The sequence below is a fragment of the Heliangelus exortis genome, chromosome 2, assembly GCF_036169615.1.
Source record: "Heliangelus exortis chromosome 2, bHelExo1.hap1, whole genome shotgun sequence".
Classification (NCBI taxonomy): domain Eukaryota; kingdom Metazoa; phylum Chordata; class Aves; order Apodiformes; family Trochilidae; genus Heliangelus; species Heliangelus exortis.
In genome coordinates, this window is record NC_092423.1 from 42121564 (window position 1) to 42137551 (window position 15988).

General features: G+C 37.7%; 1 long non-coding RNA gene across 1 annotated transcript in view; it reads right to left on the minus strand.

The window, feature by feature from the left end:
* LOC139792449 (uncharacterized) overlaps window positions 1–13530 on the minus strand; it is a 33828-nt gene extending 20298 nt beyond the window's left edge. Inside the window, exons 1-2 of the long non-coding RNA XR_011724280.1 lie at window positions 13308–13530; window positions 10335–10444 (exon numbers count right to left, since the gene is read on the minus strand). This is a non-coding gene — a long non-coding RNA (uncharacterized lncRNA). The remainder of the gene's footprint in view (window positions 1–10334; window positions 10445–13307) is intronic.
* Window positions 13531–15988: the final 2458 nt, after the last annotated feature.

The window sequence follows — 15988 nt, forward strand, 5'->3', positions numbered from 1 at the left end:
TTCTTTTACAACCTTGCCAGACTCCATCCCATTAGGCAGAAATTCTGTGTGCCAGGACTCTGCCTCAGGTTGAATTTACTTTGAAAGTTTTGGCCGAAATGGGTAGTTGGTTTGTTTGAACAAGCTTATTGAAAATATTACTTAGTCAAGATAGGGTAGGCAGGCAGGGTAATGATTCAAATTTCTCCTCTCCCTGATGAATAGTGAGCAGGAGCTGGTGGAAGAGCTTTGACCACAGCTCAATAGTACTCCAGCTTTCCTGGGATAGTGCAGTGTTCCACGATTCTTCCCCAGAAGGAAAAAAATCAAAGTTACCATCAAGTTAACACATTGTAAAGGACACCTCTACACATCTATATACTTATTTATTTCTTTATAAATAAATATTTATTAAAAATACACTTGGAATCCCACCTGGAAACAAGGTCATTTTTTTTCATACTTCTATAGCAAGGTCTGTTGTTAGGTTCTACAAAAAGCAGAATGTACCTCAGATTTCTGGATTAAGAAAGAAATAGCTCATGAAATGTACAGTTATAGGAGCCATGGAATCAGAAGGGTTGGACCAAGAGACAAAAGTTTGCTACTTTCAGTCTCAACAGATTAAGAACTAGACAAAATCTGACAAGATAAAGAAAATTGTGTCGATATTAATGTAGATTGATATGTAGATTTTAATAATACTTTTGTATTGTTCACCTTCTGATTTTATCCCTTTACCATGTATATCTACATAAGCACATTTTACAAGCTCAATTATTTGTAATTTGACATTTACAAGATGTAAAATCTAAAATTTACAAACTTTAAAATCTTTTTTTACTGATCCAAGGTGTAGCTTATGATCATTCATATTAGCAAACAGTGAAAGATCTGTTGTTCAGTGTAAGAGTGGGAAAAGGATTGTGCAGCTGACACCAGACCATTGCTATAGAATGTCAAGTAAAAACATAAAGTGAAAGAAAGCTGCACAAACTAAAAATTCTTTTTTATAGCAGACATGCCATAAAAGAAAAATGTATCTCATTATTAAATTGTTATAATGCAGTTACAGATTAATACTAGGCATGTTAATTAAAACTGTTTTCTTACATATCATAGTGAGTTTCTTAATTAATTTGTTCTACATCTAGCTATACAAGTCAAATATGACAACATGCACAAGGAGTGGAATGAAATGTTTAGAATTTATGAAAATATAACTATTGTAATACAGCAATTTTCGTGTCTTACCCTCAAGTGTTTGACACTTAACATGAGAAATATTAGCTAAATTACTTTCAGCCTGAAAACTCCAAATACATAAGCAGTACCACCTTAGTCATGGTCTACTTAAAATAAAGTAGCAATGCCATTATTGTGGTATGGCCAAAATTCAAAAAAAGAAGTAATGACATTTCTCCAGACTTCTTATCTGTGAATCAATTTGGGATCTTTTATTTACCCAGTATAACCTTTCAGCCCATTAGTTCAGCTGTGACAGTCACATGCAAGCTAATTGAATTCCAGCACAGTGTCTAACAGGTGCATTTTATAACATGCCAGATCCCACAGTTCAATGGATAAAGGACAGCTCTCTGCTGGGTTTCCAAGTAATAAACACCTATTTCTGATACAGAAAGCATAGAGGGTCTATTCCATCTCAAATAACCTACAAACCAGCTCTACTTGTGCTTATGTATCGCAGTGGATGGTGCACAAACCAACCTATTCTTTTCCTAATGGTAGAAATTCAGAGAAAATGGGACCAAAAGTCTCATTTCTCAAATGCTACACCCAAAACATTAGAGAACTTGTTCTTCTAATCAGGTTAGCCTATTGTCAAGAAAAAATCACCTTTGAAACATTCTCTCTCATTGCCTTATGGCCAAACTGCTGTGGGCAAAGCTCTGATCAAGATATATTTGACCCTCTTATTTCCATGTCTATAGAGTCCACTTTATTAGAAGCAAAACAGGTGTAAGTACAAGGCCTTTCACAATGATGTCATCAGGTCTCACAATCACAGAAAGTATGTTCAATGCTAGATAGAAAAATTGAACCACCTAAACCCATCAATATTATGTGTATTCTGATGATTAAAGTGCAGTCCTGTGAAACATAGACAAGCACATTTTTTTACCCATTTTATTGTTAGTCTTTTGGCCTGAAACCTTGCTCATTTTATGACCATTTCCGGTCCGTCTTTCCTTTACTGTCAATAGTGACTCAGCATCCTCATTACATGTTCAAGCCAGAAAGAGAACTCTAGCTTTGCCCATAAGCACATTTGCTTACCTAAAGTTCTCACTACTTATTTTTGCTATTTCATTTTGTTGTCATCTAATAGTGTACTAATCGTATATTGGTACCCTAATATGTTCTGCTTTTTTTTCCAGTGACATTCCACAAACAATTCCACAAACACATTCATGCTTACACAAACTCTTTTCTCTTATTTAAAGTAGCTGTATGTCTTTACTGTCTCAACAGTGGGAAAAAAAAATTAGAAAAAAATTACATTACAGCTTTCTCTGGTTTTGGACACTAGTTAATAAAACTAGAGTTCAATCCAGCTTAATAAAATTCTGGTTTTATTATGTTAGTTTAAGGCTCCTACTTTTCAATCCAGTAGCAATAAACATATTTAAAAGCACAGAGATATAATTGTATCTTGGCTGCTCTCAGCTCCTTTATCTTAACTGCTAGTGAAGGTGGAGTTATTCTAAAACATGAGACTGAACTGGAACAAGAGTTCCACCTGTGGCCACCCAGGAGCTGTCCCATCCCACCACAGAAGTGTCACCTCTGGTAGTAGGGAAAGGTCGATAGTTGGATAAGAGAAGCAACACCTTGAATGGAACAGTAGTATCCACCAGATGGGGCTGGTAAATTTCATGAGGCTGGAAGAAGTTATTACTCTGTCTGGGGTTATTTCTCACCTGGAAAAATTCTTATGCAATAGCAGTCAAGAAGTACTGAGAGACAAGGCTATTTAAAGAAGAATGATTCTACAAAGTATACAGAGGTGAAACAAAGTTAATAATAGATAATTATGACATATTCAAGGACAATCTGATCTTTTTCAGGATAGACTGAGCACCCAGATTTAATGAAGATCTCTCGTTTTTCTGAAAATTCCAGGTATTTTTTTTCTAACACACCTGCTGATTTCCTACTGGACCTCATCAGATCCAAAACATAGTGAACACAGACACAGTAAATTCACAGTTGCATTTTCAGTTTCACATCTCTAACTAGGCATGTACCTGTATATCCATGCTTTACTAATATTTTTTCTCTGAATTTAATAGGTGCCACCTGCAGACTTCATAAATGCATCTATGGTTTGAAAGAAGAAATAATTAAAAAATTCCTGTGTATGGGCCCTATGAGACCTAGACTCTACTATATAAATGCCATGAATAGGTGACACACTGTCTTAAAATATCCCACAGGTTATATGGCTGTACATACCTGCAACTGGAACTCACAAGCTGTCCCTGACACAGTCATCCAACACTGACATTTGTCTCCTGCAGTGTTCAGTACAGGCATCAGAATTGATGAAATTCTAACTACTTTTCACAGTCCAATGACACCAACCCACACCAGTTGGTGTATAAACCTATTTCAAAGTCCTATCTGTCCTTCAATGAGAACAATGTTTTTTCAGTCTTTACCCAACTCTGATGGCTCCAGCCTGTCTTTCTCTCTCTCTACCTTTACACTTCATCTCATGTCTGAATAAAGAATATGAATCTAACCAAGCCAATATACTGTAAGAGTTACAAACCACAAATAGTATTAAGAGGCATATTCCTATCATTCCTGGGCTTATCAGATAGTGAAAAGCTGTTTATTAACAGGAGTGTGCACATACTACATTAATTTTTTCAGCTCCTTACTGCACTGTGTCACAAAGGCACCTTGTGCACCAGGCTTTTGGTGTGAATCATAACCTGAACCTCCAGTCTTTCTGATTGAAAGAATAATTACAATTTTTAGAGGAAAGAAAGAAGAACCTCCCCTCTGCATTGGCAGTGGAGCATACAATGATTTTGTCTGAATAAGAAAAAAAACAAAACAAAAAACCCCAATTCACCTTCATTGGACTTTTTTGGGTCTCGATGCTTTTGTTAGGATATCAAACAAGTTAGGCATTGCCAGAAATTTAAGAATCCCTTAATTTTGGGTTTGTGGTTTTTTTTTATCCTGGAAAAATCAGCTTTTTGCATAGGAGAAAGGGAAAGCCTATTTTAATTTTTCAAGCAGGGCAGCCTTTTTAATTTTTCCCTCTCCTCTGAGTTTCTTCCAGCCAGTTTGCTGTTATCCGTCACAAAAAACAGTATCAAAAGTAGCATTCAAAGAAAGGAAGCAGCAAAAGATAAATTGCTGAAAATAAAGCCTGCTACTGGAAAATGTGCAAACCTCTAAGTCTACTTGTCCCCAGTGATGTAGATTGTGAGAAAAATGGTATGAACAAATCTGTCTGGAGATTAATCTTTTTTAAAGCTATTGCATACAAAGGTGTGTTTGCATAAATGTCATTCATTCTTTAAAAATTAATCCTTTTAGAACTGCTATATAGCTTAGAATGGTATTTTCCAAAATAAGATTCAATTGCAATTTATGTTTATGCATTATAAACATAAATATTATATCAAATAATTTTCCCATTAGCAAATGATACCAATTTTGTTCATTTCCTTGAAAAAAAAAAAAAAAAGCATATTTGTGCCACACCAATACCAATAGGGCATAAATCTCTTTCTTCATCTTTTGTGTGGTACAGTATCCTTGAACTTAATTCTGATGTTGATTTATTTCTTTATGAGTGCTGAAACTGCACCACCACTCTAGAGCTCTTTGTCTACACTCTGTCACTATTAATATGCTATTGCTGGGACTACTGTTGTTTTCTATCAGAATTACATTGCTATTTAAAGGGAATGGTAACACAATTTGTGTGGCAGTCACAGTGTGTGGATATGAAGAAGCACAGTCTCAGCCATTTAGCTGATGAAAACTGAATTGATTAAAGATTGTCAAATGACCATAGTTCGTATTTTCTCTTTGAGTGGGAATGTGGTTTTTTAATTAAAAGGAAAAAAAAAAAGATATGAAGACAGAAAATAAACTTCCTTCTCATGTCAGCTAACAAGTCTGTATTTTTTACTTTATGCTACATGGCTTGATTAAAAAAACAAAAGATTTCTTCTTTCAGATGTTTTCTCCAGCCACTTTGTCTCGTGGGGTGCTAATTGCGCTATCTGGGGTGCTGCGATTGTGGGGCTGGGGTCTTGGTGGCCTTGCTGCATCTGTGTTTACACCTCTCTTGTGACAGGTCAGAGGCCTGAGCTGGGGCATTTTTCCCCTTTCAAAACCAGTCCTAGAGGAGACTGGTCACTCCCAAGAGTCTATCCTGCTCAATTTCTACCTTGCACTGACATTTTGACATAAATAGGCAGGCAGCTCTTTGCTGGTCTGGAGATAGAAGGGCTGAAAAAAGTGTGAATTCAAATGGCTGTTGATAAATTGCTCTACGAGGCCTTCACTATTAATTTCTGTCAGTAGACAGTAAAATGGCAATGGCTGTTCAGCATTGTTCCAAAAACAACACTTCCTGCAACAGGGCAGACCACACTATGCTGACAGATTGGAATTGGTCTTGCTCAATTGGCTATTGAGTGCTATCTAAAATTATACAGCTGGTGTTGAACGGAGGCATTGTTCCCACTCCACATTACGAAGCTAAGCCCCACATAAATAACAAAGAAGGGATCATGCCCACATATCTGCTCACCAGAGCAGATGGGCTTTTGTAGCCTGCCTGTGGCAGGATTTGTCTTTTGTGAAAGAATTTCCATACATTTCCTTCTCTGAGCCCTTCCCATTGGTTTCAGCTCTCAGAGTGGGTGTCATGACCTATAAGTCTGATTTTGTACATGAGGTTGACTTGGAAGCTGACAAATGGAGGTGGTTGGAAGTGCTTTCAGGATACAAGAGCCAAATTCCTTTTATAATTTTTTTGCAGCCTTTGGATTACCAAAAAGAAGATATGTGAGGTAGTGCCTGAAGACAGAAAATAGCTTGGTTTGGAAAGTGTTGGACAAACAAGAGCAATTCACATAACTGGATACAGACATAGCTGTGATCCTTTCCACTATAAACTTTAAACAGAAAACAAGTTAACATGGAATTGTATTGTCTTTCTAGCCAAGTTTTGTGTAGAGAGAAGACTCTCCTTGCATGTTGCTAAGCAAACATGACTAGCAGTGGTTTTAGGATGCATATCGAAATGTTGCATCATCACAAGAACTAGTTCAATAAACTACAAAAGTGGTGTTTATCATCAAAGTGCTTATTAAATAGACAGGATTACAGAGGTTAAGGTCTGAAGTACAAATGATCAAAAGCTCAGTTGATAGGTCCAACAAGAGCTTTAGTCAAAACCTCTGTATTTATGTGCAGCGTGGTGCTTACCTTGGGATCATGAAGAAATTCACTAAGTGCTTGAATCACCAACCTGTACTTTAATTATATTAAGGTACTGTAATCCATACTTAATGTTTGTAAAATAAACCTTCAGATTAAATGTACCAGATACAAGAAACTACAAAAGGTAGCATTGATATGGATCACTCATTCACTGTGTTTGCTTAAAGTCTGCTAAATAGTGCTGAGATGTCTATGAAGCCCTTGGAACCAGAAACAGCCACGCAACACCAGTGCTGTACTCTGACTTGAGAAATCCACCCTGCTGAGGAGCCATGTGTTAGAAGAATATCTCAGCAGGATTAATTCAGTGATTAACTTGGGAGAAGCAGTGCAGTGTTAATTTTTTGGGTCTACACTGCAGCATGCCTATAGGTTTACTGACTTGTGTGGTACTACCTTGATAAGCTCTCATGCTGTACCAGATGGGGTAGACACACTCAATAATCTTCTAAGGCTAGGTTAGCATTGTGCATCATTTTCAAGCAACAGGCTGTGAATTACATCATAATCTTGGACATGTGCCCATCCAGACTATGAAACTGGATGTTTTATGGAGGGTTCGTTCTCTCTAAAATTCCAGCAGTCAGTAGTAGGTTGCTGATTGTAAAGGAAGTGGCCTTCCTTGTTAGCATAAGAGTTTAAGATCGCTTTGTGGTAGTGTAGGAGGAAAAAAAGAACTTGTGCCAGAGGTGGGAAAAGTACAGAGTCAGTCAATAAAACAAGCCCATTCTCAGATCTTTCTGTGGAGCAGTTGGCTTGCCCTTGGAGAAGGCCAAAGTCAGGTGATGCAAGTGCATAAATACAATGTCTGGAAATTTTTGTTAGACTGAAGCATTAGATTAATAGTTGCAAAACGGAACTGACATTTGCATGACTTCTCTTTAATACCCATAGTTTTTAAACTGACTTTCCCACAGGAGCTCTTTCATGCTGATTTCTGCAGCAGTGCCATTTGGCAGTTACCGTTTTAAAACGTTGTGACACCATGTGAAAATCTTCCAATAACATGCTTGGGAGACATAATATTGTTTCTTTTCCATATAGCTTTCCCAACTTGTTCCAGGGTTAGGGAATTTTTATGGAAATGAGACTTACTCTTTAGGGCTCTATTTTCTTAATTTTTTTTGCCCCACAATGAATTTCCTAATTTGAAAATACGGAGGCCACTGCCACACATGCAAATGAGCTGACTTAACAAGCAAATAGCTATGGCAATTACCAGCATGTACAATTACATAATTTGCACCTACAATCACAGTGATTATACAGCTCAGTTGGGCATGTAATTGTTCATGTATAGTGAATATGCAATTACATACTTGAGTGATATGGGATTCTCCCTTTGGAGTTAATCTTTTCCTGCTGCTTATTGTGCACATAAATTAATACATGTATATTCCTGGTGAGAAAAGAATGTGTTGACTGCTTATATCCTCACAGTTATTTCCTATAAAAATTATGAAGTGGCTGAAAATCACATAATACAGACAAACTTATCATATCCTGTACCAATTAAGTTCTGTGATTTCAGGTGAAAACCAATTAGTGGTAAGTCTGAAACTCAAACAATAATTGCTTTATCTTCATATATTGACTTGTAAAATAAAATTGTAAAAAATTAAAAACTATAATGGGAGACAAAAAATATACCAATGGTCTCTTGTGTTTTAAATCATTCTGTACAGTAAACTAAAAATCTGGGAATGTAGAAAATGTTTTATATATATATATATATGCTCATATATATATGAAATAGAAATAGCTGTCACCACAGCAGTTATTTAAAAAATAAGGTGACAGCATCTTTTTACAGGGCCCATGAGAGCTCCATAGAAGTTTCCAGGGCCCAAAAGATCAGCTCTTCATTCTACATAATTGCAAAGGTTTTGATGGAAGGAGGAGAAAGAATTCTACATCCAGAAGGCATAGCAAGGATATAATGTTTGGGTTTACGCAAAGTCTGCTTTATGCTCCTGGAAAACAGGAAACATGGAGCAGGCTCTCACTGCTAAGCTCCTGTTCCCTACTGCATTACTTAAGTGTACTAACAAGAGAGGACAATAAAGAGACTTTTGTTACAAATTTACTAGACATAATAGAATATGAATTAGATATAAGAAAATGAAAGGAGCTCAGTTTGAAGGCATAAAGACATTCAGTCTTAGTGTTTATGCCTGCTTCTGAAAGATAAAGGAGCCAGATAAGCACTGCATTTCTCCCGCTGTCTGTAAAAAGTATGATGTTACCTTTGGATCTTAGAATTAGAAAGTGGATATGACTACAGATCTTTAAATGTCCAGTCTGAATTTTTACCCCTGTAAAAATGCATAAATACATACAGGCAAGGAGCAAAAGTTTGCAACAAACTTCTGTAAGAAAATTAAATTTTAAATATTCATTTTAGCTATGAGCAGGACAAACAGATGTCCTTAGTACATAAGAAGTCAAAAGAAGAAACTACAGCATAGACTACTAAATGGTCAATGTAATGGTGTTGCCTGGTGTTGACTGACAGGCATTCACACTGTCTGTCCAGATGTTTGATCCTAACTTTGAGCTCCCAGTATAAAATTTCCTGTCTTTAATCAACTTTCAAGAAGACAGCTATCTTGCTGGACCTGGAGAATGGCATAATATTTTGCCTATCATACAACTTGTCTCACTACTCTGGGCCTCTCAGCCCTCTTGGAGGATGCAAGACCATTCCCCAGTTTTGGTGAGCCCTGCTCTTTGTTCTGCAGTAGTCTGCATGAAATACAGTGAAATAAATGGAGTCATTGCCTTAAAAATCAGTCCTGTGGGAGAAAGGATCTTTATGAGGAGATCCAACAATGCCATGAGTTGCCAGTTCAAGTTTTTCATTGCTTCATTCCTCCTACTTCCTCCCGGTATGAAAGGCTACATCATTTTTCCATTCGAAAAAAAAAGACATCTGTATTGCATTGCACGACCTGCAAGCAAAATATCTGATGCCTTTTGGTGTGAATTATCATAGCTAAGACTCTGGTGGGAAACCGTCTACCTTTTCCCCAAAATAAGAAACAACCCAGGAGTCATTTCAGTCCTTGAAACCAATCTGGACCAGACCCAAATAAGCAAACAGAGGCCTTGTCTATTACAGGCTGTAAAATAAATAAATAAATAAATAAACAACCCACCAGGTTTGCCACCAATTTTTGCTGAAAGTTCAGTTTGTACAATGAGATGTTGCAGTGAGTAAGGAAACCATAATGGGCATATTGGCACGTTTCTGCTAGTGCTGTAATCAGGCCAATCATAATAAATACTTGCTGAGCATTTCTCTGTTTAAAAAAAGTCCTTACATTGGACTTTCTACTGGCTTTTAGGCTTCTCATCACAATTAAAGAAGGCTAGACTGGAAAAAGACTACTTAGACAAACAGTGGTGTTGCTTTGAAGGAAGAGGAGGAAGGGAGACAGCTGAACACCCACAAAACCAACTGAATGACAAGTGCTCCTTGAGTGCAATCATAATGAACATTAAAGGACATCTAACTCATGCTACTTTTTTTTACAAATACTCTATATTACCAAATATAAATACATAGATACATACGCCCCTTAAAAATAAGTACATACAATAGAATATGGTAATTTATAATTTAGTGTCTTGCATCCTGTTTCATGTTCACACGTGAACATAGCTTTGATAAGTCTTCATAGAAAATAGCTATGCTTTTCCAAGTTCATTTCTACAGATCTTTCTAGTTGTTTTGTGTCATTGCTTATAAAATACTTTAAAAATCTAACTTTGCAGCCTTTAAAATGAAAGCTGAGAACGAAACCCAAACCTGATTGAAGCTTATAGGATTCTGTTGAGAACAAAAATTTTACCTTAGGACTAATTCTTCAGCAGTAGAAATGGAAGTTACCACAAATCATTGCCCAGTGTAAGATGGTGTTTTCTATGCTGCAGAAAATAGTCAAAGCCCCACAAACCAACCCTGTATCAAGAGATTTTGAACATTGCGTTGTTGCCCACAAGCATCTATTCCTTGTTTTCAGTTTTATTTTTATTATGGTACTCAAACTGACACTCACCTCTGCTATTTGTATGTTTGCAAGATTTAACGGATATATTCACATGTGCAGAGCATAGATAAAAGGCTAATTTTCATAGGACAAAAACATGGGAGACAACATCCAATTATTCTCCCATGTGCAATAGACAAGCTTCCTCTTCAACAGATCTCCAGCTTGGGAGCTACAGAGTTGTTCACCCCAGCAGTGGAAATGGTTCAGTGCAAAGCAAGGTTTGGTGAGCCCTTGAGCTATAAAAATCCCAGCCAGAACTCTTGGTGGTGCATTTAGTCTCTTTCTTGTCCTTTTCCTCTCTCTAGTTTTACAATTAATACTTTCCCTTTTCTCGTCCCCTCTTTCTTTCTGTCCTCTGTTCATCTGAACACCAAAGTTGTTTCTGCAAAATGTGTTTCTGATACCTGTAGGAAGAGATCTCTTGTCTCCCAGAGGGAATCTCTATTATGTTGCATAGCCTCATGTGGGAACTTGCCTATGTGTTTTTCAATACCAGCTTCTCCTTTCTGTGCTCTTCTTGCTTCTCTTTGATTAACTTTTCCAGTATTCCTAAATCTTTCCTGCCACCCACCCAGACATATTCCCCAGTGTGGGATATTTTTTGCAGTACTTCCAGATCAAGGCTGAAATGGCAATAGATTAGCAGGAGCAGGTTTAAATGCCAAAGTGTCAGTGAGAACCACAGGATACAGGGTGAAGTAGCCCTAAGTGAAGTGCTATCCTTCTTTAAAAGAGAAAATAAAAATTAAGCACAATTTTTATTCAAATGCTGCCCGAGTAAGAATGACATCACTTACAAATTAAAAAATTTCTCCAGTGTTCTACCAGTCTCTAGACTTCACAAATGCCAGATAAAAGCCTTAAAGTTTGTTGGTCCTTGGTTTCTCTGTTAGGATTGATTATAGCCACATTGTGTTCTCTGTAATGTGCCCATCTACTTACAAAAATGTGAGCTGATACCATCTGGTTGCATTGTACAGATCTACCAAACAATAAAATCCTCTACTTGGAACACCTAAAGGCAAAAGCTACCTTAATGTATCATCCACTGTTCAGAAAATTTATACTCCAGATTGCAACATGACAAAATATCATTCAGTCAAATCAGATTTTCTGTTTGGAAGCTTACAATTGAAGATAACCTATGCAGTCAGAATTGCATGTATAGCACCTTAGAAGTGTGAAGGAAATATGCAGCTTGTAATTAAGACTTTCCATTTAACTCTGAAACCTATTAACAGGTTGTGCATAGGTGTATTTATCATGTGTTGCAGGGACACCAAAGCTTTCTGTCAAGACCCTATGAAGAGAGGCTGAGGGAGCTGGGGCTGCTCAGCCTGGAGAAGAGGCGGCTCAGGGGAGACCTCATCACTCTCTACAACTCCCTGAAAGGAGGTTGGAGCCAGGTGGGGGTTGGTCTCTTTTCCCAGACGACTCTCAGCAAGACAAGAGGGCACGGTCTTAAGTTGTGCCAGGAGAAGTTTAGGTTGGACATTAGAAAGAATTTCTTTACTGAGAGGGTGATCAGACATTGGAATGGGCTGCCCCGGGAAGTGGTGGATTCTCCGTCCCTGGAGATATTTAAAAAGAGACTGGATGTGGCACTCAGTGCCATGGTCTAGCAACCGCAGCGGTGGGTCAAGGGTTGGACTTGATGATCTCTGAGGTCCCTTCCAACCCAGCCAATTCTATGATTCTATGATAAGATGTGGTCTCCATCATAATCAGTATAAACAAACATCTGGCATGAGGTGGTGAAAAATAACACACTGGACTGGATTTTCCCTAATTTTAGGCTCAGTAAGGACAAAAGAGGTGAGGTAGTGGTAGGCAGCATATTTACCTGATTCTAATTCCTTTGTTTATAATGGTTTTATCTTTGGTATTTAGGTAAGTGAGGCAGGTCAAAAAATCATTGCTACATGGAAAATCAATAGAAGTAAAAGGAAGTCCTTTGCTCTGAGCAATTTATGGTCTAAGCTAGAGTTCTTCAGAAATGTATATAGCCTTTAGGTTACTAATCTTGAGGATACCTTTTCTTGGATAAACAGCTCATCATGAATTTCCCATGCATGGCAAGAGGAGGCTTCAAACATGTTTATCTGCTCCAAAATACATTTGTGTTTTACCCCTGTTCACTGAATAATTCTACTCTAGATTTTTGCAACAATCTCTTCTTCTTGTTATACTGTAAAAAATCCTGCCACTAAAAGCCCAGCTTCACATGTTTTGGTTAATACAGGAGGTGGATCTTCGGTAACACTTGAGAAATTTTATAGTATACCCACGTCCTTTTTCTGGTTTGCAGTATAACAAACCAAACAAACGGAAAGTCAAACAAAAACTCCTTCAGCTCTCCCACAGATCTTTTCCAAATGTATCTCAGGGGAAGGCCTTGAGTTTTCCAGTCCCTCACCCCCTTCCTGTACTGTCTGCTTATAATCTTAACTTTCTTCATTAACAGGGAAAAAAGATTAACTTCTTCTTCAGCTATTCATACTTTTAGCAGCGAATACAGTTTATCATACTTCCTCTGCAAATCTACAGGATTTGACAATCTCTGATGTTATTTGAACATTATTCTCTTCTCACTTTATCCTGAACTTGAACAATGGAGCTCCAATTTCCTATCTCTACAATAACTCTGCGGTTGCTTCCAGGATGCAGAGGTAACTCTCTACCAAATCAAGAAGCAAGGTAGTGAAAAAACAGAGATCTCTTAAAGATCTCTTGTGCATGTGTCAGCGGAAAGAAACAAAAAAGTGTTGTTACCTGCTAAGTAGGACTTTTGATTCAGCACGACACAGCCCTCTTCCATGTCTCTTTCCAGTCCCCATGTGTCCCCCAAAAAAGAAAAATTTTCAGTCATCAAAATTGGACAGGAATTATGCAAATACGAATCTGAAAACACTTCACAAGGCAGCATCTCTCTTCCCCCTCCAAAATAATCCTCAACACGCCTTTTCTAACCTCAGGCTTTTAAGTTGATCTCGGGATTTTTTGTCCAGAAGAATACTCTGGAGATTTTTTAACCTTAATTACATTTCTTAGTGCACTGTTTCCTTATAATATTTCCCTGGGGCATCTCTCTGAGACTGGCCGTGCAATAGAGTCATTTTGTAAGTGACTGTTCTTGCATTAGCTTGCATACTTCCTATTTCTCTTTTCTCTTCATTTCAGCTGGTGAGAATCTTACCTGATGTGTAAAGTGTGGGCTAACCTGAGAAAAACAAACTATAACAAGAGGAAATTAAGAAAAGAGATAGTAACTCAGATCTTTTGTTTCAAATTTTCAAATGTGTCAGGTTTTCCCATACAATTCTGAGTTCTGCAACAGAATTTACAGCCTGAACTACTTTTTAGAAATCAGAAATATCAATGTAATTTTTTAAAACTGGACAAGATCTTCAGTCCTCAACCAGTGCCTGAACCCTCTTTGTAATGATAGATTAGTTCTCTCTTGTAAACAGGTGTCAGTGGAAAAAAAACACCTGAGCCTCTCCTTTTTCCTTTCTATGTTTCCATAATTACAAAATTTAAAAAATTAAAAAAAAAAAGAAAAAAGAAAAAAAAAAAAAAAAGAGTGAGGATCAGAACAGTAAAGAACCTAAATATCACTTTTCTTCGCCCCCTGCCCCTGTCTGTGTCAGAGCCAATTTACTTCCCATACCCACCGCCCCTCTGAATTTCTACACTCCAAGTCAGTCTGGATGTAGATGTGAGTCTGCACTTAGCTCATTGCAGAACAGAGACCTAAATGCCTGAGAGAGAAAAGGAAAAATCTTGGCAGATTGCTAACATATCAAGTGTTAATGAATACAGTTCTCTAATTAGAAATGTCTGCAAGAACTGAGTAACAGGATCCTTTGAAAATGTGACAGTTTTTAATTTCTTTTGTTAGTACAGTTTATACTTTTCTGAATTAGAGCTTTTATCAAATAGGCATCAGACTTTAGGAATGACAATAATACTTGAAATACAAATAGAGTTTCTTTTGAAATCACTAGCTAAGCTAACATTTTATTGAAATTCTGAGTTTCTGGACTTTATTAGGTTAATAGATATAATTTAAGAACCCTTTTTTTTTTCCTCCTTGTTTTCTTTTGCTCTTTTTAAAAAAATGCTAATGAATGTAAGATTGGCTGGAATTTGCTAGCTAATTTTCAGAAACATCTTGACTTTTTTTATTTAATTTCTAATGTAATACCTCCCCAGATGGCAGACTTTGTAATTCATGGCACCAGTTCAAAAAGGTACATTAACTGCCTCTAAACTGCTCAACATCAAGCATTTACTGGACTTAATAATGAATTGGCTTAATAATAATTAGCATGAGTCCCTTCCTCACCATCTAGTTTCAGGACAGGCAGATGGCTTTACTTCTGTGCACCCACTTCCATTTTACACCATCCTCCCCCCAAAACCAGAACAAAATACTGAAGACCCAGTGCAGCACATAAACACTGAATGTCCCTTGAAGTCCTCCAAAGGAGCCTGAAAGGGATGGTTTCTTTCATTCTTGGCCAAACAGTGATAGACAAACAGGTAAAAAGGCAAGGAGAAAAATACCATTTACTCACTGTAGCAGCAGGAAATCAAGCAAAGAAAATAAACAGGGTTTGAATCCTGGGCCTTTAACCTGCTAGTCAGACAGTTTTCTACAGTTTCATTCTGTGCACATTTGTGTGCTGGTAAATGATGAAGGGGAGGTAGAGGAACTGAAGGCTTGTGGGATCCCTGGGACTCCCACAGCTACGAGCACAGCTGTACAAACACATGCAAGCTTTGTTAAGGTAGGGTGGGCAAGAGCCTGAAACTGCTGAGCTGATCTGACCTATAAATCCCTTGCAAAAGCTCTGCCTGAGAGAAAGCCAGAAGTTATGTGTAAATGTTTTACCCAGCCAATTGGTTTTGGTCCTCTTCCGTGTATACATAAAACCTCTAACATCCTCCTGGTTAGATAATTTTGTAAGTAGGTGCTTTGAGTGTCCTGCTGAATTAGTGATTACCTGGAGCAGGGGGAGAGGAGGGGAGGGATCAGTGGGTGGATGGAGGAACTAATAACTCAGGAACTCATTCAAATGAACGTAGAGTTTTAAAGGATATGTGATATATCACATAAGCTGACGTAGGCCTAATGGCTACAGGAAATCTATAAAAAAGGGAATGTGACATCCAGCAGTTTGCTTTGAGAGAAAGGATGGTAGGTATTGGACAGACTGGTAACAAGAAGATCAGATTAATTATTTCGAATTGGAGTGATGCAGTCTCTCTCTTCCTTTCGTCTCCCCAGCCTCTCCCAGCAGATCTCCTGCTGCTGCTTTGCAGATACCATCTCATGCAAGGACACAGCATGGCAACTCTGCACTGCCCTGAGTGCACATGGACATCCCACACCCAAGCTAGTCCCCAGTGACACTTACCATGCAAATCGCAAAACAATCAGCACCCTT